The sequence below is a fragment of the Chiloscyllium plagiosum genome, unplaced genomic scaffold (assembly GCF_037043375.1).
Source record: "Chiloscyllium plagiosum isolate Xiang-an unplaced genomic scaffold, Cpla_swu_hap1 HiC_scaffold_41, whole genome shotgun sequence".
Classification (NCBI taxonomy): Eukaryota; Metazoa; Chordata; class Chondrichthyes; order Orectolobiformes; family Hemiscylliidae; genus Chiloscyllium; species Chiloscyllium plagiosum.
The window spans coordinates 6,726,384-6,747,687 of record NW_028270179.1 but is presented as its reverse complement, the minus strand read 5'-3'; positions in this window follow the sequence as shown (position 1 = coordinate 6,747,687).

The following is a 21,304-nucleotide window of genomic DNA, read 5'->3' as shown; positions in this document are numbered from 1 at the left end:
CCAATTCTTTAGTAACAAGGCTTTCTTGCTCCAAACCTCTAATGCCTAATGATGGCAAACATCCCGTATGTATTCTTCACCACTCTTCATTACTGTGCTGACATCTTCAAGGATTTATTAACTTGTACACTAATATCCCTTTATTGCTCAGTGCTCCATGTGGAACTAGCATTCATTGAGTAGATATTTCCCTTTTCTGACCTCGCCAAATGCTTACCACTCTTAGCAGAATTAAATTACACCTGCACAGTTGAGCACCTGATCAATAACAGAAAGCAGCCTGAGACAATCCTCCTCACTATCATCAACACAAACAAGTTTCGAGTTTGCTGCAAACCTCCTAATTATCCCTTTAACATTCTTATTTACGTTGTGAATGTATTGTCCATAATAAAGAAATACATATTCGTTATTTGAAAGTAAATAGATAGAACTGAGATGAAGAAACATCACGTTTCGTTGAAGGTTTGTGAATCTTTGGAATTCCCTTCCCCAAAAGCCAATGGATTCAGAGAGGTTTTCCCCAAAAGCCAAAGGCAGATTCAGAGAGGTTTTTGATGACCAAGGGAAGGGAAGATGATCAAGGACTACGAAAGAATGCAGAATTGTGAATACATTTGGAACAACCATGACGTAACTGAATAAAGACTGAAAGAACTGTGCTTCCTATAAATTAGAACATAACATAAATTTCTGGAAAAGCTCCGCATGTCTGGCAGCTTCCGTGGAGAGAAATCTAAATTAATGATTTGGGTTGAGTCACCCTTAATTAGAACTCAGGTTTACTTGCCCAGATCTGATGAAGGGTGACTTGACCTCAAACGTTTATTCTGACATCTCTCTGCGATGCTGCCAGACCTGCTGAAATTTATCAGCAATTTCTGTTGTTAATAATGGTATTGTTTTTGTTGGCTAGTAAACGTGAGGGGCTGAATGGTCTACACTTGTTCTTATTGCATTTATTTGGATGACTTCACTGAGAATGCCTGGCAGACGATCCTTCGGATAACTGCTGATCGAATATCGAACATTCTTTGTGTGTGTTCTGCCCACTCAATGGTTTGTTCATCTCCTGATGCAAGCCAACTTTGGTCGAATGTTCACTCCGTGATTCCACAATGTGCATAAGAATTGATACGAATGATGGTCACTTGATAAACGGCCAGCATGCAGGATAAATTTTGTCTCCTGCTCTGTACAATGTCGCTCACAATTTCCTTTCCAATCATTGATCTCAGAACGCGAGACATTGGTGATTCTCTGCGTGATGCAACTGTGCAATGCCTAACTTCCCTCTGCGTGGAATACCACGTCCCCCACCTCTCTCCCAACGGAAGGATGCAGAATGGCCCAGTGACTTTGCCTGCGGGCTGTGGTGTGGGTGTTATCGAACATAGAAACATAGAATCAGAGTATGTAGGAGACGCACTTCAGCCTATCGAGTCCATATTGTAAAATATTACGTGAAATCTATAACTGCTCTACATTTTCAACCATGGAGCATGGCCTTCAATATTTGAACACTTCAGGTGGCTCAGAAAAGCGCGTTTGAAAAGATGCACGTTTCCCACATTAGCTACACTCCCAGAAAGTTTATCCCAGATCCCACCACCCTCAGGTTGAATATGTTTCCCCTCAACTCTCCTCCAAAACTTTTGCCTTTCAATTTTAGATTGTGCCCACTTGCTAATAACATTCTGACTGAATAGTGCAGCTGCTATCAGTTTACTTCATCTGTCATCCTCATCGTATGACACATCTCAAGCGCGTCTCCCGGCGACCTTCTCTGCTGAAAAGAAAACAAGCCGAACATACCTTGCTTATCTTCGCAGCTAAACTGCTCTGTTGGATATAACACTGGACAGCACAGGAAGGGGTCTTTCGGCCCACAATGAAAACCATTTTAAACTAATGCGACCTGCCTGCACATCGTGTGTATCCGTCCATACTCTGGCCAAACATCTGTGAATATAAATTCATTTTAAGCTTTGCTATCATATCCACTACCATCTTCCCGGCACTGTATTCCTGACACCAACTACCCCCGCTATAAAAATACTTTCGTCAAACATCTCCATAAAATTTATTCCCCTCACCTTAAATCTCAGTCCACTGGTATTTGACAGTTCAGCTCGGGAAAGAAAAAAGTCTCCGCCTGGCTAATCCTTCATAATTTTCTGTACTTTGATGAGGACGCCCCTCTTCCTCCCACATTCCAGAGGAAATGATCCAATGTTTGTTATGCACTCGTTGCAGGTAATCCTCTGCTGCGCTGGTAAACCACTTTTACAGACTCCCTGAAGTCTCTACATCATTTAGATCGTGTCAGAACCAGAACTGCACATGCTCCTCCAACTTCGGTGTAACCAAAGGCCAGCACAGCAGCTAACCTGCTGCGATGGGAATGCGACCACATTATCTCACATATATTGTGACTGCCGCCTTCCTCCCTATTACCATGTTAAGACACTGATCTGAATGGGAAATGAGGATTGGACAATTAATATTTCCCAGTATCACTGAGTTTTATTCACGTGTCTGAGAAAGCAGTGCGCCAGATCACATTGCATAGACTCCGTCAAATGAAGCCTGGATTGAAGAGATGACAAATCTCTCCAACCGGAAATTCAGATGCTTTCCAGTGTTGCATGTTATCTTTCTTTCTTCGCTGGCAGGAAAGACATACAGCACACTTGGAAGTGCGGGCATGTCCCTTTGGTCCGTACTGAAACATTCTCATCACACGGTACTTCACTGCAGTAACTGTTCTCTAACACACATGAAAAGATTTGATCTAGGACAGGGAAGAAAAGAGAAAAATGTTTTTTTATGTTAACATTCGGACACATTAGGATATTGCCCTGTGATCTCACTGCGGTACACAAAGCCAGAACAATGGAAACTGCTGCCTCCGTTGCGAATCAGAATTTTTGGAGGCCGGAGTCGTGGAGAGTGTTCGAATTGGTCCGCACTAAAGTTTGGTGAAGTCGAGAACTGTGTGTAGTGCTGCATTTCTGGCCTAATATTGATTCAGCCAATTGAGAACTGATCAGTTTTGTTCCCAATATTAGGTTATTTCGGACGAGAGACTGTAACGCTCTCATGCAGTTTGCGTTTGGTAGTAATACGTTATTGGAAACTTCAGCAGCGTTAAAAGTGAACAGATCCCCAGGTCCGTAATTCACTGACGTTTTTACTCAAAGAGTTGTTTACGTATATAACCCACTGCAAGGGACACGGTTGGAGGCAGATTCGACAGGAGGTTTCGAAAGAGAATGGGATATTCATTTGAAATGGATGAATTGAGAGGGATATGAAGACAGAGTTGGGGGATTGTGCTAACAGGGCAGCTCGAAAATGTCGAACACTTCCCTCTGAACTGAGAATTCTACGACTCTTATATGATGGAGAGCTGGATAAGCCTTGCTCAAAACGGTATGGTATCCGATCGATATTAAAGGAGGAGATAGACGAGGTTTCAGTTAAAGAGGATCTGATGCAACAGACATCTTGAGGCGTAGTCAACAAAGGCAGTTTTATTTATACAGTGAAGAACATAGAAGGCCAGCCTTGGAGGAATGCAGATATTGTGAAGGCTTTCCAAATACAACCACTTGCAGAGATCAGACCAAAAGACGGAAGAGCGAATGTAGGCCGATCAGCCTATCGACTCTGTTCTGCCATTCAACTACATCGAGACAGATCTCATCATTCTCAACATAAATTTCCTGCCGTTTTGAAATAATTCATCGATTCCCTACGTATTTGAAAATCTGTATATCTCACCGTTGAACATGCTGAATGATTCAACCTCGACAGCCCTCTGTGAGAAATAATTCCCTGTATTCACTACCCTCTGATTGTCGCAATTCCCCCTCAACTCTGTCTTAAGTGAGCGATCCTGTATTCTGAGATGAGGCCCTCTGGTTCTAAACTCTCCCACAAGGGCAATCGACCTCACATCAGTTACACTGGAATGTCCTTCAAGAGTGAATGATTCTTCAATAAGCTCAACTCTCATTCATCTAAACTTCAATAAGTACACCCCAACCTTCTAGAATTCTCCTCCTAAGGCAATCCCTCCACAACTGACAACCAGCCTATGTACTAGCTCTGCCACTGCCTTCAATTCCAGTCTATCTTTCCTCAGATGCCCATGACTTCACAAAATCCCTGTTATGTGGACTGGAATTTGTTTATCTTTAATGAAACGTCTTAAATTTCATACTCCATTGCCTTTGAAATTAAAGTCAGGCACGCCATGCATGAATCAAAACAAACCTGTTGTAATGTTGTAAATCAATCTGCTCGGTGAATGTTATTGTGCAACATTCGAACAAGTAAACTTGAACCCTCCACTGCACTATGACAGCTCACTATCACTGGGTTTTCACAAGTCAATCGCATGTGTGAGAGGCCATAGATCATCTTCTTGGCGAGTAATATTTGAATTAAGAAATATTGCAAGCGTACAATTTTCAAACAGACTTGGAAACATGATAGGCATCTTGCCATGTGCAACATTATTCCTTTCCAGGATTACAGAAACAGGAAGGGGTGAAATGTCGATGTGAATGAGCATACACGGTCAAGCCGAGCGGCAGCAATAGCGCAGTGGCCACTGTCCAAACTGTGCTTCTCTTGGTTGCCCACGACAATTTTTGCAATTCTCTGCAGGTTAGATTAACTAAGGTACTTACAGATTTTGACTTCCACAGACGCCAAGGTTCCAAGCAGCAAAAGCAGTGTCGCCCACATCAACACTGTCATTGTGAGTGGAAGAGTGACAAGAGTGAAACACAAATCCTCATTGTATGGGTTCAAATATTGTACTGGTGCTTTTCATCACTGACACATTGATGGTCGGCTCCAGTTTGGTTGGCATTAAAAGGTAGATCATTAACCGAGACAGGCAATGACTGGAATGAACAATTAAAACTATCTTTTGAAAGTTTATATTATGTACCAAAAGAAGTACTGGCCTGAGGAATAAGTGAACTGATGAGGAAAGAAATAAATTATTGCTAGGAATTCACGAACATTGTTTGTCCATTTTGGTACCGAACCTGCTCAGCCACTTGCAAAACCGTGTGTAATCTGTGGGTAATATCATATGCCTGCCTTGAGCCCGTATCCCGTGCCACCCTTGCTTAATAAAAACGTGTCTTTCTCAGATTAAATTTGCCAATTCAATTATGATCAGCCGGAATTTGAGAACGAGAACTCGAACCCTACACTACTATTTGTGTATAGAAGAGCTTTCTGTTATCTTTCCTGAATGTCTGGCTAGAATTCTATACTATCATGTGGACATCGCTGACTGGTCCCCAAAGTAATTGCCTGTTTGTGTTTGACGTCTCGAGAAGGTGTTGGCGAGTTGCCTTCTAGAAAAGTTACAGTCCGTTTGCTATAGGTTTACCAACAATGCTCGAAAGGAGGGAATTCTAGACGTTCTCCGAGCACATTTTTGACTTTTACTTTCATCTGTCAAAGTAGTTTATCTTTATCTTGTCTGTCTTTGTCTATTGATGTCCCGAAGGTCTTGATTAGACCAAGAATTAAACTTTCAGCTTCCAGAGATGAAATCCCGAATGTGTCTCATCACTCCTTGGAATTTAACGCCTAATATTGTAGGTTTGTGTTTTTACCCTGGTAATGAACTCATTCCAGGGCCTAGGTCTCCTTTCTGCCGACGATAGCAGAATGAATAATTTCTCTCTTTGGGTATTCCCAGAGACTTGGAGTTCTGGTGCGATCCTTCGTCTTCTGGAATGGTCTCCGTCAATGGGCACTGGACGCAGACCTAGAATAACAGATTCTCCGCAGTGTGGAAGCAGGCCATTCGGTCAATCATGTCCACATCGACATCCTGAAGATCATCCCACGCAGACCAACCACCATGCCATGTTCCTGCAATCGTGCATTTCCGATGGGGAAATCAAAATAATATGAATATATTTGGACTGCGGAAGGCGGATCCCCTGGAAGAAACGCATGCAAATACTGGGAGATTGTTCGAAAGGTCAGTCACAATGTGAGGAATCGAGACAATGTCCCTGGCACTGAGAGGTAGCAAAGTTTTTCAATGATCAACCATGCCACCCAATTGCAGAGATCGATTGCAGAAATATTTGGGAAAATAACAAATCAGCCACATACGAAGAACAAAGGGGGAAATGGAAAGTGTTAAATATACTTGATTAATGTGTAGTTTGATGAGAGTTAGTCAACATGGCTTTGTGAGGGTCAGGTCATGCCACACAAGCCTTTTGTAATTATTTGTGGAATTGACAAAACATAATGTTTAGTGTCGTGCAGTGGAAGTTGTCTAAAGCTTTCATATCGTTACTGCAATGAGGTGATCGGAACTGGACACAATATTCCAAGTGCGGTCTATAGATGACTTTACAGAGCTGCAGCATAGCCTCGCAGCACTCAATATCAGTTGCCTGCGGTTGAATGCCCAACACACTGAAAACCATCTTTACAACTAAATCAATTTGAGTGGCAACTTTGAGGGATCTACGGATGTGAATCCCAAGATCACTCCATTCCTCCACACTTTAGCCCTATACTCTGCATTAAAATTCGAAATTTCACAATGCATCGCACTATATTGTTTTCCTGGCTGAATTCAGTCTGCCACCTCTCAGCCGAAAACTGCATCCTGTCAATGACGCATTGCAACCTACAACAGCCATATACATGCCCACAACTCAACAACATTTGTGCCATCGGCAGACTTACTAACCCACTTTTCCAGTACCTCAAAAAACTAATTTAGAAAAATCATAATGTGCAGTCATCTCATAACAGGCCCGTGCAGAACAGCACTGGCTACCGTGCTTCAGACTTAATAATTTCCATTTACCACCACTTCTGTTTTCCAAGTGGCAGCCAATTCTTGATCCAAACAGACAACTTTCCCTGTATTGCACGTCTCGTTAGTTTTTGACCTAGCCTCCCATGTCTAAACCCCTAATATTATCAAAAACAATATTTCCTTAGCTCAGGCATAAGTGACACACACATTATCCGGAGAATGTGAGCCCAGTTGTAGCCACTCCATCCAAGGGAAGGAGAATGCCTCTCAATAGCTCCACTCTCACACTGCCTCCTCACGTCAAGCGATTCAAAGAGCAGAAATGGGAAATGAGGGATATGGACAGGCAGTCAGAGAATGTAAAAGACTAATGTGAATACACACAGACAAAGAGAAACAAATTGACACTCATATTGAAGTAGACATTGAAAAAATAGAATTCTCAATTGGGAAAAAAAAGCGAATAATTCATGCACATCCTTTCACAAGCTCACGGCAGCTGAAGCATCATTCGAGCCAATAAAGTCCATTTGAATGGTGAAGGTGAGGGTTGTCAGCTTCTGAGAATGTTTGATAAAGATGTTGATTCCGCAGTTAATACTGATCATTTCGCCAGCATTATAATATACAAATACATAATTAACCTGTTTTTTCTCCACTAATGGTTCCAGGCCTACTGAGTTACTCTGTCATTCCCGGATTTGTTTTTGCATTTCCGTCATTCAGTGGTCTTTGTTTCGTGGTATCATGAATCATGCTTGGGACAAAAATTGATTACTTCTCACCTACACATTAAATTTCATGCTTTAACACCGCTGTCACCGGGATCATGTTGCAGCAATACAAAGCGCTGGTGAGACAACACATGGAGCATTGTGTTCGTTTCTGGTCGCCTTGTTATAGGAATAATCTGGAAGCTTTAGAGAGGGTGCAGAGGAGATTTATCAGGATGTTGGGCATACTGAAGGGCATGTCGAATGAAGAAATGTCTCAGGAGCTCGGGCCTTTTTCATTGATGTGTAAAAGAATGATAGGGGACCTGTAAGAGGTGTTTCAGATGATGAGGGCTATAGATAGAGTGGAAAGCCAGAAACGTTTTCTGAGGTGGAAATTGCTATCACGAGAAAGCATAATTTAAAGGTGATTGGAGGAAGGTTGAGGTAAGATGTCAGAGAATTGTTGATGCGTGGAATGCACCAGCAACTGTGGTAGTAGAGACAGAAACATTGGCGGCATTAATCGATTCTTCGATCGGCGCATACATTATATAAAATAAAGCATATGCAGACAAATTGATCTTAGAGTAGAATTTAATGTTGGCACAAAGTCGAGGTTCGAAAAGCCGGAAATCTGCTGCACTGTTCCATGCTCCATATATAAAGTTAAAAGAAAGTAATGCAGGTTTGATAACTGAACAGTGCCCATTACTGTCTTTGTTTTTCTGAATGTTATGTTCCCTCCGTCAGTCTCTCTCTCTCTCTCTTTCTGTCTCTCTCTCTCTCCCTTCATGAGTTAAAAGCAATCAGACTGGGTGAAGCATGTGTTACCTTTCTGCTGCTCTTGTTTAATGAGTTGTCAACTCGATACACAAAATATGCAGCCATCACTTTTTTTGACGTGTCATTATTATTGACAGAATAACTCTTGAAATTATAAAGAGAAAGCTGGTAGACTGACTTCAGCCCGGAGATGTGAGACACTCAGTGGAGAATGTGGAAGGCACCAGTCTTAGCACTCGATGTCCTGATGCTCATATGGTCCATTGCTTCAGCTGCACATTTAGAACTTCCTGAAATCGAAGGCTATTATATGTTTTCTCCCATTGCATCATTCGTAGGGATCCGAGAAGCATTTCAGTTCCACCCACCTCCTCTAAACTTACTAAGAGTCTGTAAACTCGGTAAATTTTCAGGTTTTCTCATTTTTTTTCTTGCCTCCCTTTGAACAGTCCTGTGCTGTCTTTCAGATTAGCGGCATATGGCTCATAGGGCTGTTGCATGTTCCTCCTGTAGAATGTGGCAGGTGAGAGACACTTCACATGTCTCTGCCGATCACATCTGCGGGAAGTGCACCTAACTCCAGCTCCTCGAAAACCGAGTTAGGGAACTGGAGCTTCAGCAGGATGAACTACGGGACATCCGGGAGACTGAGGAAGAAATTGAGAGGATGCACAGGGAGGTGGTCACTCCTCGGACACAGGATAAGGAAAGCTGGGTTACAGCCAAGGGGAGGAAAGGGAACCAACAGATAGAGCAGGGATCCCCTGTGGCCATTCCCCTCAGCAATAAGTATACCGTTTTGAATACTGCTGGTGGGGATGGTCTGCCAGGCAAAAGCCATTGTTGTCAGGTCTTTGTCACTGAGCTTGGCAATGTGGCTCACAACGGAAGGGGGAAAAAGAGGAAAACGTGAGTGGTAGGGGACTCAATAGTTAGACTGATTGACAGGTAATTTTGTGGTCAGGAATGGGACTCTTAGAAGGTATGTTGCCTCCCCGGTGCCATGGTCTGGAATGTCGCCGATCAGATTCTGAAGGTGGAGGGTGAGCAGCCAGAAATCGTAGTACGTAGTGGCATCAATAATATAGCTAGGAAAGGGATTGAGGATCTGCAGCGTGACGACAGCGAGCTCGGTTGGAAACCAAAAAGCAAGACAAGTAGAGTAATGATCTCGGGTTTGTTCCCGGTGCCACAAGATAGTGAGTTGAGGGACAGTTAACGAATACAGCTTAACACGTGGCTCCGAGGCTGGTGCAGGAGGGAGGGCTTCAGATACCTAGTCCATTGGGACACCATCTGGGGAATGTGGGACCTGTACATGAAGGACGGTTGGCAAGTGACCTGGAAGGGCACAAATGTGTGGGAGATTTGTTTGACAAGGGGTTCCGAATCACAGCTAGAGATCTCAGCAGGGGATAATTGCAGATGGGGCAGTGACACAATGTCGTGAATCTATCAGGAAGTTTTCTCACGCGATGAAACGAAGGGATCAGTTAAAGAGTGTCTGCTTTAATGCAATGAGTGTCAGAAATAATAGAGACAGACTTAGAACATGAATCCGTTCGTGGGGCTATTTTGTCCTGGCCATTACGTAGATGTATGTTTTACAGGGACGGAATGGTTGACGGATGTTCCATGGTTGAGAACGTTTAAAAAGAACAGAGAGGGTGGGAAACGAGGCAGGGTTGGAGAATTGCTGATCAGAGAGTGCATCACAGATGCAGAAATGAAGGTTGTTGAGGAAGGTTTGTCTTCTGAGTCAGCATGGGTGGCCGTTACGAACAGCAAGGAATCAACCACCTCGTTGGAGTTTTTCGACAAACCCCCTAATAGCAGAAGAGAGATTGAATATCTCTTTGGCCGGCAGATTTTGGAAAAAAATGCAGGTATGGCAGGGTGATTGTTATGGGTGATCCCAACTTTCCCAATATCGACTGGGACCTCCTTAGTACAGATAGCTTGAATGGAGCTGTTTTAGTCAGCTGTGTTCAGGGGGTTTCCTTACTTAGTATGCAGACAGACCGACGAGAGGAGAGGCCATTTTGGATTTCGTGCTCGGCAATTATCCAGGACAGGTGTCAGATCTCGGGATGTGAGAACTCTTTGGTGACAGTGATCACAGCTGTCACACGTTTACCATAGCCTTGGCGAGGGAAAGGAGCAGTCACCGAGGGATCAAAATGAATTGGGTAAAATGAAATTTTGACTCGATCATGAAAGGAGTTGGGAAGTACAGACTGGGAGTAATTGTTCCACAGAAAGGGCACAACAGACACTTTTTAAGGAGCAGTCGTTGCGAGTGATGCACGAACTTGTTTCTCTGAGATAGATAAAAAGGGGTAAGATTAAGGTACCTTGGATGACGAGAACAGAGGAACTTCTCGTCAAAAGGAAGAAGGCAGCTTATGTAAGGTGGAGGGAATAAGGATCTTGCACACCTTTAGAGGATTGCAGGCTTGCTAGAAATGAGCTCAGAAATGGACAGATGAGAGCCAGGAGTGGGCACGAAAAAAGGCTTGGCTAGAAAGATTAGGGAGAACACAAAGGCATGTTACTCATTATTGAGGAACAAGAGAATGATCAGGGAGAAGGTAGGCCCGATCAGGGATAGAGTAGGGAACTTGTGTGTGGAGTCTGAGCAGATGGGGGAAGCCCTAAATGTTTTTTTTTTTGCTTCGGTTTAAACTTAGGAAAGGGACCTTGTTGTAAATTTTCACTTTGAAGCGCTGGGATACAAGCTTGAACAGATCAAGATTGATGATGTTGATGTGCTGGAAATCTTCTCAAACATTAAGCTTGATAAGTTCCCAGGTGTCAGATCAGATTTATCCTAGACTGCTCCACGAAGCGATAAAAGACGTTGCTCAGCCGCTGGTAAGAAAATAATCTTTGTCTCCTCAGTCTCAACGGGAGTCGTATCAGAGGATTGGAGAGAGGGGATTATTGTTCGTTTATTCAAGAAGGAGAGTAGGGAAATCCCTGTCAATTACATACCAGTCAGTCTTACGTCTGTGGTCAGCAATGTTCTGGAAAGAATTCTGAGGGCTAGGATTTATGACCATATGGAAAGGCAGAGCGTGATTAAAGACAGTCAACATGGCATTGTGAGGAGCAGGTCATGCCTCACTACGTATTGAATTATTTGAGGTGACAAGACTGGTCAATGAAGGTCGAGGAGTGCATGTGGTGTATATGGATTTCATCAAGGAAATTGATAGGTTCCCCATGGTAGGCTCATTCACAAATTCAGGATGTATGGGATCCAGAGAGATGTGGCCGTCTGAATTCAGAATTGGTTGGTTGACAGAATGCAGAGAATGGTTGTGGATGTAATGTATTCTGCCTGAAGGTCAGATTTGAGTGGAGTCCCGCAAGGCTCTGTTAAGGGGTTTGTGTTCTTATAAATGACTTGGATGAGGAGAGTGAGGCGTGGGTTGGTAAATTAACCGATTCCACAAAGGTTAGAGGTGCCGTTGATATTAACGAAGGCTATTGCAGGCTGCAGAGGGATCTGCATGTGCAAGTACATAGATCCTCGAAGTTGCCACGCAATTGATACGGTTGTTTAGAAATCACATAGTGTTTTGCATTTCAATAGCAGGGGGATCGAGTTTAAGAGCCACGAGGATTTGCTACGGGTCTGCAATTCCCTGGCGTGACCACACTTGTAATATCGTGACCAGTTCTGGTCACCCTACTATAGGAAAGATAGTAGGGAAAGAGAGTAGGCTTTGGAGAGGGTGCAAAGAAGGTTTACCAGGAATCTACCTGGACTGGAGGGCTTGCCTTATGAAGAGAGGTTAACTAACCTCGGATTTTTTCTCTGGACAGAAGGAGGAAAAGAGGTGACCTGATCAATGTATACCAGGTAATGAGAGTCTTGGGGATCGAGTCAATAGCCAGAGAGTTTTCCCCAGGTCACGATTGACTGGCATGAAGCATTATTGTTCTAAGATATTAGGACAAAGGTATCGAGGGGATGTCAGCGAAGGTTCTTTATGCAGAGAGTTGTGAATACATGGAATGTGTTGCCAACTGTGGTGGTGGAAGCAGAGTCATTAGGGACATTTAAGCGACTTCTGGACATGCACATGGATAGCAGTGAATTCATGTGTGCGTAGGTTGTGTTATTTTATTTTATATTAGGATTAATCCTCGGCAAAACATCGTGGGCCAAACGGCCTGTTCTGTGCTGTACTTTTGTAGATCTAGATCCATTCCGACATCACAGAATACTGTATCAGCACTAAGCCAAATTTTAAATATATTTCATTTGTTTTAATATCATTGACTTTCTCCAAATAAAACCAAAACTTTATTGTTCGATAAGAATGATTTTTGCAATTTATTCGATCACAATCTTCCACTAATATCCACTTTTGCCAGTCCTCCGCACACTGATCAATGCCTTTTCTTCACCTCATCCATCCCCTCTTCTGTGTGATCATCTGGGTCAACCCTTAACTTTGAGACCAGGCTTTTCAATCTCGTAACTGTTATCCCATGTATCAGAAATCGGAAGAATGAATCCAAAAGATAGTAAATTTCTTTTGTTCCAGAATGCGAACATTTAGCTCTTGACCTAATACTGGTTCTAAGTTGATATTACCGGAGAGTTGGGAATAATTAGTTATTCAAAATGTATCCTCCAAGGAATCCAATATAAACGAAGGAAGTGATTCTGCAACCATAGAAAACATCATTGAGTCTGGCGTTGGAAAATTGTGGAGAGTTTTGATCGCCTTACTTGAGAAGTTATATATCGTTATACGGGAGGCAATTCAGAGGGGGTTCAGTCAATTTATTCTCTAGTGAATATTTGTCTTAAGAAGAAAGTTTAAGCTGGTAAGGCCTTGAATGTGCCAGCAGTTAGAAGACTGAGCGGAGGTCAAATTGAAGTCTGCAAGATGTACGTACGACTGAGAAAGTAGACATAGAACGGATAATTCATCAGATTGGGCAATGTAGAAGGATAAATACACGTTTTAGAATAAAGTGCACACATTCAAAGCAGATATAAGGGAGAATTTATTTTCTCAAAGTGTCGTCGATCTGTGGCACGCACTGATCGAGACTGCAGTGGATGTCGGGGCACTCAGTAAATATAAACAGGAGGTGCTTCAGTTTCTTACCCGAAAATGTGTTGAAGAGAGGGGACTTGAATGCTGAGTTGGGGTTGAGATAAGTTCAGCCACGATTGGATTAAATGATCTCAGGCTTGAGGAGTTGACTATCCTTCTCGTTTTCCTAGTTCAGCTTCTCTCACACACCATGTTTAACGCTGGCCTTGATTATTGTAATGAGTCACCGGTATGTTCCCTGAACACCTCCCTCCAGCGACACCATTCTATTGCTTCCACAATGCAGAAATGATTCAAGATCTTACCTGCACTGTCTCCAATAGGCTCGCCTCTGTCAAACAATAATCACAGATTTGATGATGTTCTTCTGTATTTGTATTCAAGTAATATTTGAACTTCAAAATCATTTGTATTTGAATTACTTGAAGGCAGGCTACATTCATCTTACCCTTCAGCACCATCAGACATCCAAATGTCCCATTTATCTGTTTTCCACAAATTGCAGCAGTTGGGACTCAGAATTAGATAAAACAAATCTGAGGGAAACTATTGATGGGAAGTTGTAACAGGGAATTTGGATGATTTGAAAGGCAATTAGGGGGAAAAATCAATTTGGTTTGTTGAAGATCATGGTTTGAGGATGCTGTTTGAATTAATGGACAATGCTCGTTGTCGACAAAGCAAACACGCTAACATGGTGTAAGTAAAGTTCAAGAAGTCTTTATATAAAGTGCGGCACCGGGGAAAAAGAATGTCCGGTGTGCAAGGGTGGTATATAGGCATGGAGAGAAGAATGACTGGTCTGGCAGGGAATACAAAGGAGCTATCAGTAGGACGTGTTCAGCTTTGCAAGTCATGCTACAGAGGGTATGGGCTGAAACCTTAAATGTTTGCTGTTTTGACAAACCTTTCACACAAAGGGACACGAAGCACAATTTCCGAATTTGTGGACGGCAGACAGATAACCCGACAGAAGGAAAAGTAACAGCTCAATAAGGCAGTTCTTAACATCACTTCAGAACTGGATTTATCTTTGATAAGTTGAGGAAACCCAATTTGGAAGGAGGATCAAGGCAGGAGAGTACTCGTGGCTTTTGTGTAATGAGGAGCCTCTAAGGAATTGAGGTCCCTTCGGGCATTTGTCCATGTGTTAATGGTATAATTAAGAAGGACCGTTTTCATTAGCATTCAAGGCATATATTATAAAAGCAGGAGGTTGTGCTTGATCTGTAGACAACTTCAGTTTGGCCACAGCTGAATATTACTTGTAGTTCTGGTCACCACACGACAGGAAGGACAGATTTGTACTGGAAGTGGAAAAGAGGAGCTGGCAAGCTCAATTGGGTCTCGAGTTTGCAGTGAAGCAGTTTCTCCACTCTCTGTCTTAATTCATTTTATTCTCAAACTATGTTCCTTCGTTTTAGATAGCCTGATGTGAGGAAACATCAGCTCGACCATAAATTTGTCTTTCTTTTAGACAGTTCATACAGATTGATAGAATTATACAGTTTGGAGAATGTTCCTGTATGAACATGGAAGTGAATACAAATGGAGGTAGTCGTTCTTCAGTTATGCCGTACATTGGAAATATTGCATCTGGAGCACCGAGCAGTCAGCAATTTCAGATGATTCGAAACTTGGCAGACATGTAAACAATGGGGGGGACTGCGCAGAGATCCAAAGGGACACTGGCAAATTGATGGATTGGCCGGTAGGGGGAAGACACTTTTCAATTCCGAGAAATGTGGAGTGATGTATTTCGTTAGAAGAACACTTACAGTCAAAATAATATTGGGAGTGGGTGGTACAGGTAGGAGAAATTAAAGAAGGGGGGTGTTTGCATACGCAAAGAAGGGGGGTGTTTGCATTCCTGTATCTGCACGCAGATAATAGACATTGGCAGAAGACAGCGAGAGAACTGCAAAGAAAGAATAAATTAGGTGGGACTGTTCTCTCTGGAGAGAAGAACGCTGAGAGGAGATTTGACGGAGATTTTCAAAATCATGGCAAGCAGGCGGAACTGAGCATATAGGAAGAAGGCTTTACCATTTGTAGAAGAACAAGCATAAGAGGGGTGTACATTTAAAGTCGTGTCCAACTGATTCAATAATGAAGTACTTAGCGTTTGGAACACATGGCCTGGAATTGTAGTCAAAGCAGGCTCAATTAAAGCTTTCAATACTGAACTTAGATATTTGTTGGGATGGAAATGAGAGGCAGTGACCTGGGGAGAGAGTCAGGAAATGTGCATCAGTTGACAGAACAGGAGTGTGCACAGCGGGTCGAACAGCATCAGTGTGCGCCCTAAATAATCTGGGCGACTCGTTACCTGATAATTCGACTTTCTCCGCCCTGCTTTCACAAAGAATAAAGAACAAAGAACAAAAAAAATTGCAGTCCAGGAACAGGGACTTCAGCCGTCCAACCCTGAACCGATCCAAATCCACCGAGCAGATCAGACATATAAAACAGTCCTTGCTTCCTTGCAGATTATGAAAACGATTGTAAAACTGCTGGTAGGATGTGCTCTTTCAATGTGTGCCCAGCACTTCAAGTGGAATCTGTCCAGAGGCTGTGCCCATCTGAACAACATTGTTGTAAGAATCGGCGATCTCAGGCACAATTCCTACACGAGAACCATGGGGATGCTGACTTTGGTTGATTCTTCAGTTGACTGGAAGCTGTGTCAGGTCGTACTCCTAAACTTGTTCTTCACTGAGAGTTATAAATTAAAACTCGTGAATTGTTAACCAGTCCTTGAACGTGTCCCATTTTAGCCACATGCACGATGAACGCTGGCAGGACATCTGGCAGTTGCAACGTGGAGAGAGCGAGAGAGAGAGAGAGAGAGAGAGAGAGAGAGAGAGAGAGTGAAGCAGAGTTAATATTTCGAATCTGGTCGGACTTTTCTGCACAGAGAAACCCAACTGTTCTGGCAGCAAATATGGACAGAGAGAAGAAGAAGATGGATAAATAGAAGAAGATGAAGAGGGCTGAGGGGGCATTGAGAGAGAGAGAGAGACAGAGAGAGCAAAAGAGAGAGAAAGCAGAGGGAGAGACATTGTTCAAGAGGTTAAGAAAAAGAAGGAAACATATGTCATTTGTAGACAGACGTGTGTAAAGGAAGAAGGAGGATGCTTAAGAGGGAAATCGGGAGGGCAAAAAGGGGACATGAGATAACATTGGCAAATTGAATTAAGGATTTTCCAAAAGGTTTTTACATATATATTGAGGACAAAAGGGTATCTAGGGAGAGAATAGGCCGCCTCAAAGATCAGCAAGGTGGCCTTTGTGTGAAGCCACAGAAAATGGGGGTGATACTAAATGAGTATTTTGCATCAGTATTTACTGTGGAAAAGGATGTGGAAGCTATAGACTGTAGGGAAATAGATGGTGACATTTTTCAAAATGTCCATATTACAGAGGAGGAAGTGCTGGATGTCTTGAAACGGTTAAAGGTGGATACCAGGGCCTGATCGGGTGTACACGAGAACTCTGTGGGAAGCTAGAAAAGTTATTTCTGGGCCTCTTGCTGAGATATTTGTCTCATTGATAGTCACAGGTGAGGTGCCGGATGACTGGAATTTGGCAAACGAGGTGCCACTGTTTAAGAAGTGCGGTAAAGACAATCCAGGGAACTGTAGACAGGTGAGCATGACCTCAATGGTGTGCAAATTGTTGGAGGGAATGCTGAGAGACAGGATGTACATGTATTTGGAAAGGTAAGGACTGATTGGAGATATTCAACATGGCTTTGTGCGTGGGAAATGATGTCTCGCAATCTTGATTCTGTTCTTTGAAAAAGTAACAAAGAAGATTGATGAGGGTAAAGTATTAGATGTGATCTATATGGACTTCAGTAAGGCAGTCGATAAAGCTCCCCATGGAAGACTAATTAGCAAGGTTCGATCTCATGAAATACAGGGAGAACTAGCCATTTGGATACAGTACTGGCTCAAAGGTGGAAGACAGATGGTGGTGGGTTGATTTTCAGACTGGAGGCCTGTGATCAGTGGCGTGTCGCAAGGATCAGTGCTGGGTCCTCTACTTTTTGTCATTTATGTAAATGATTTGGATACGAGCATAAGAGGTACAGTTTGCAAGTTTGCAAGTGACACCAGAATTGGAGGTGTAGTGGACAGCGAAGAGGGTTATCTCAGATTACAACAGGATCTGGACCAGATGGCCCAATGGGCTGAGAAGTGGCAGGTGAAGATTAATTCAGATAAATGCGAGGTGTTGTATTTTGGGAAAGCAAATCTCAGCAGGACTTATACACTTAATGGTAAGGTCCTAGGGCGTGTTCATGAACAAATAGACCTTGGAGTGCAGATTCATAGCTCATTGAAAGTGGAGTCGCAGGTAGATAGGATAGTGAAGATGGCGTTTGGTATGCTTTCCTTCATTGGTCAGAGTATTGAGTTCATGAATTGGGAGGTCACGTTGCGGCTGTACAGGACATTGGTTCGGCCATGTTGGAGTATTGCGTACAATTCTGGTCTCCTTCCTATTGTGAAACTTGAAAGGGTTCAGAAACGATTTCCAAGGATGTTGCCAGGGTTGGAGGATTTGAGCTATAGGGTAAGGCTGAAGAGGCTGGGGTTGTTTTCCCTGGGGAATCGGAGTCTGAGGGGTGCCCTGATAGAGGTTTACAAAATTATGAAGGGCATGGATAGGTGAAATAGACAAAATCTTTTCCCTGGGGTCGGGGAGTCGATAACTAGCGGGCATAGGTTTATGGTGGGAGTGAAAAGATATAAAGCAGTCCTAAGGGACAACTTTTTCACGCAGGGTGTGGAACGTATATGGAATTAGCTGCCAGAGGATGTGATGGAGGCTGGTACAATTGCAACAGTTAAGAGGCATTTGGATGGCTATATGAATAGGTAGGGTTTGGTGGGATATGGGCCTGGTGCTGGCAGGTTGGACTAGATTGGGTTGGGATATCTGGTCGGCATGGACGTGTTGGACCGAAGGGTCCGTTTCCATGCTGTACATCTCTGTGACTCTATGACTCTATTCGAGGGACAATCATAGAACACGATTTGGAGTCAACACATTGATTTTTTGATTGCTTGGTTTACTCTAATTAAATAGTTTGACATTCAACCAGATCAATACTATGATGGGAGAGTTTGCTCAATATGAAAGGTGCATGCATTATACATATGACTATTTTTCAGCAGTAAAATTCATTCAGTCCATAAGATTAGAGCCGATTTATCAAAATGAAGTAGTCCAAAATCTTACAGGTAGAGCGTATTTATTACCGTTACTTGCAGCTGTTGGTGATTCTTGTAAGGCTATCACGCCAGTGTTTCCTATGTAAGGTAATATTGAACTATACTGTAATGACTTGTATGAAATTTAACATAGTTGCCAGAATTTGTCCATTTCCATGCAAAACCTTTCTCTCAGTGGCTGATCGGTAAAGTTATTTTTTGACTACGAAACTATGACTACAGATTCGTAAACACTCTGAACATTCTGCAATTCTAAAATATATCACTTGCACGAAATTATTTCCATTGATTAATACTGTGGCAAGTATTGTTTGAAAAAAAAAGTCCTTGAATTATTTGATAAATATCCTTGAGGTCGTTTAGGAATTTTCTGCAGGAACTACATTAATGAGATGAATAGATGTCAATGTAAGCCACTATGTGATTATCTTTTCTTGAATATCGTATTTATTTGTCTACTAATTGCGAAACAGTAACACACCTTTCAAATCTTGGTGATCCATTGAACCCTTTCTCATTTAGCAAAGTTTTGATTGACTGCAATCTGAGTACACTCAACAACTAAGTTTAGATATTTTTTGTCATATCATCCTGAAATGTGAGACAGAGGCAATAAGTTCATAAACATCAGGGCAAGTGATCACATTTTCTCATTTCTCTAGTAAAATTGTGATATGCATTCGTATCTTGGATAAGTATTCGCGCTGCATTATATCCATAGGTTGGTGCAATGTAATACTACAATATGAATGTTTGAATTATCTTCCAATCAGTTGAGAAGGCTGTTCTGTTCTGTTCTGTGTTCAGTCTGCGGTTATTTGTGCGTAGTATTCCCATGTTGATTTTGCCTCGTGTAGGTTTTGTGTATTGTAAACTGCGTGGCTTACTCTGTCCAGATACGTTTCACCCTACCATCTGCATGTCCTTGATAACTATGATCTGCTTGCACTGCATCTAGTTATTCAGGACAATAAATCAAATCAAGTCCAATCAAATCATAGATTTTCCAAAAGAAAGCGGAATAATACTGTGGTAATAAGATGCAAAATGACGGTACACATTCAGGAATAAAAAAAATTTCAAATTCAAGGTACTAGCAATATAATGGAAACAACCGACAACACTTGCACCATCCTACCACCACACGCGCTGTTCTCCTTTTGCAGTCTCTTGGTTTAATTTCTCTGCAGAAATGGCTGGAAAGCGATTAAATGTGAAAGCAACTGTGAACCAAACAAAACAGGGAAACGTCAGTAGAAACAGAAAAATTCTGAATGCGTACCGACATATGTTGGCCAATAATACAACTGGGGAGTGAATAATGTTCCTTCTTTCCAGGTGGATAGTGAAAATGACAGGTAATAGATCTGTTGCTGGTATTGCCATCAAATAGGAAGTGACGAATTTGGAGAGTCTTCAGCCTTCGAGGTGCACGATCACAGTTTCAATTACAAGGGGCAAAGATTCAAGGTGAGGGGGGAAGTTTAAGAGATGTGCCTGTTGGAATTTTTCCACACAGAGAGTGGTCGGAACCTAAACGCTCTGCCAGAACAGGTAGTGGAAGCACTTCTTGCTTGGCAATATATATGAGTCATGTGGATGTTGATATGACTGGGGATGGAGTAGAGGGATAGAGACCGAATAAGGGCAGAAGGTATTTTTTTATTTTATTGTTGCATTGTGATCAGCACAGGCTTGGACGACCAACGGGCGTGTCACTGTGATGTATTTCACTTAAGTTCATTGGTTTTGTTGTTAAGAAACCAAAGAAGCAGAAACAACACATAAGTGAAAATGACTGTAGTAAATCCGTCATCACTGTATTTCCATGAATTAAACGAATCATTCTCTGATCCTGTGGCAAACTTTTTTTTAACAAGTATTTATTTTGGCAGGAAAACAAATAGCCTGGTTTTCAAAAGAGATGCACGAATGTTCTTATTCATCAATGTGAGTGCATTATCCCATTTTATTTTCTTCCACTTCAATGAGAAAACTGCAGATTACAATTAAAAGTATAAAAATAACAGAGGTCTTGGTAAATAAAGCTAAGGCTACATCTTCTGAAATAGCTGGAATTCTGATACGGCCTAAAGATCGTCTTCTGTTAAATTTCATGTGGTTATGGTCACTAAAATATTCGCTGATATAAATTGAGTTCATTTCCACTTACTCTAAATTAAACAGATGATTTGATAATTAATGATTATTTTACTGAGCGTGCCTTATATATGTTCCAGGGGAAAGTTATATGTTTCTTTATGGCATGTGAAATACTCAGGCACATAATATCATACTAAATGATTGTAGAAACTGAAACTTTCTGATCACCCTATGATTGAACATGGGTCACAATTAAGCTGAATGTTCGACTCTTACCACTCTTTGCGTGAAAAAAGAACACTTACCAGGCACATCTCCCTTACATTGTCCTCCTCTTACCTTGAAGCTGTGCCCCCTTGTAATTGAAACTGATCCCAATTCGAGAAAACTGAAGCCTCACTAACACGTCAATCGTTGCTTGTTGGCAATGCCAGGAACAAATCCAATTATTGTCATTTACGAGGTCCTACTAAACATAAGTAACATTAATCATTCCCCAGTTGATTCTTGGACATCACTACTCTCCATGAATTCAGAATTGCCCTGTTTCTTATG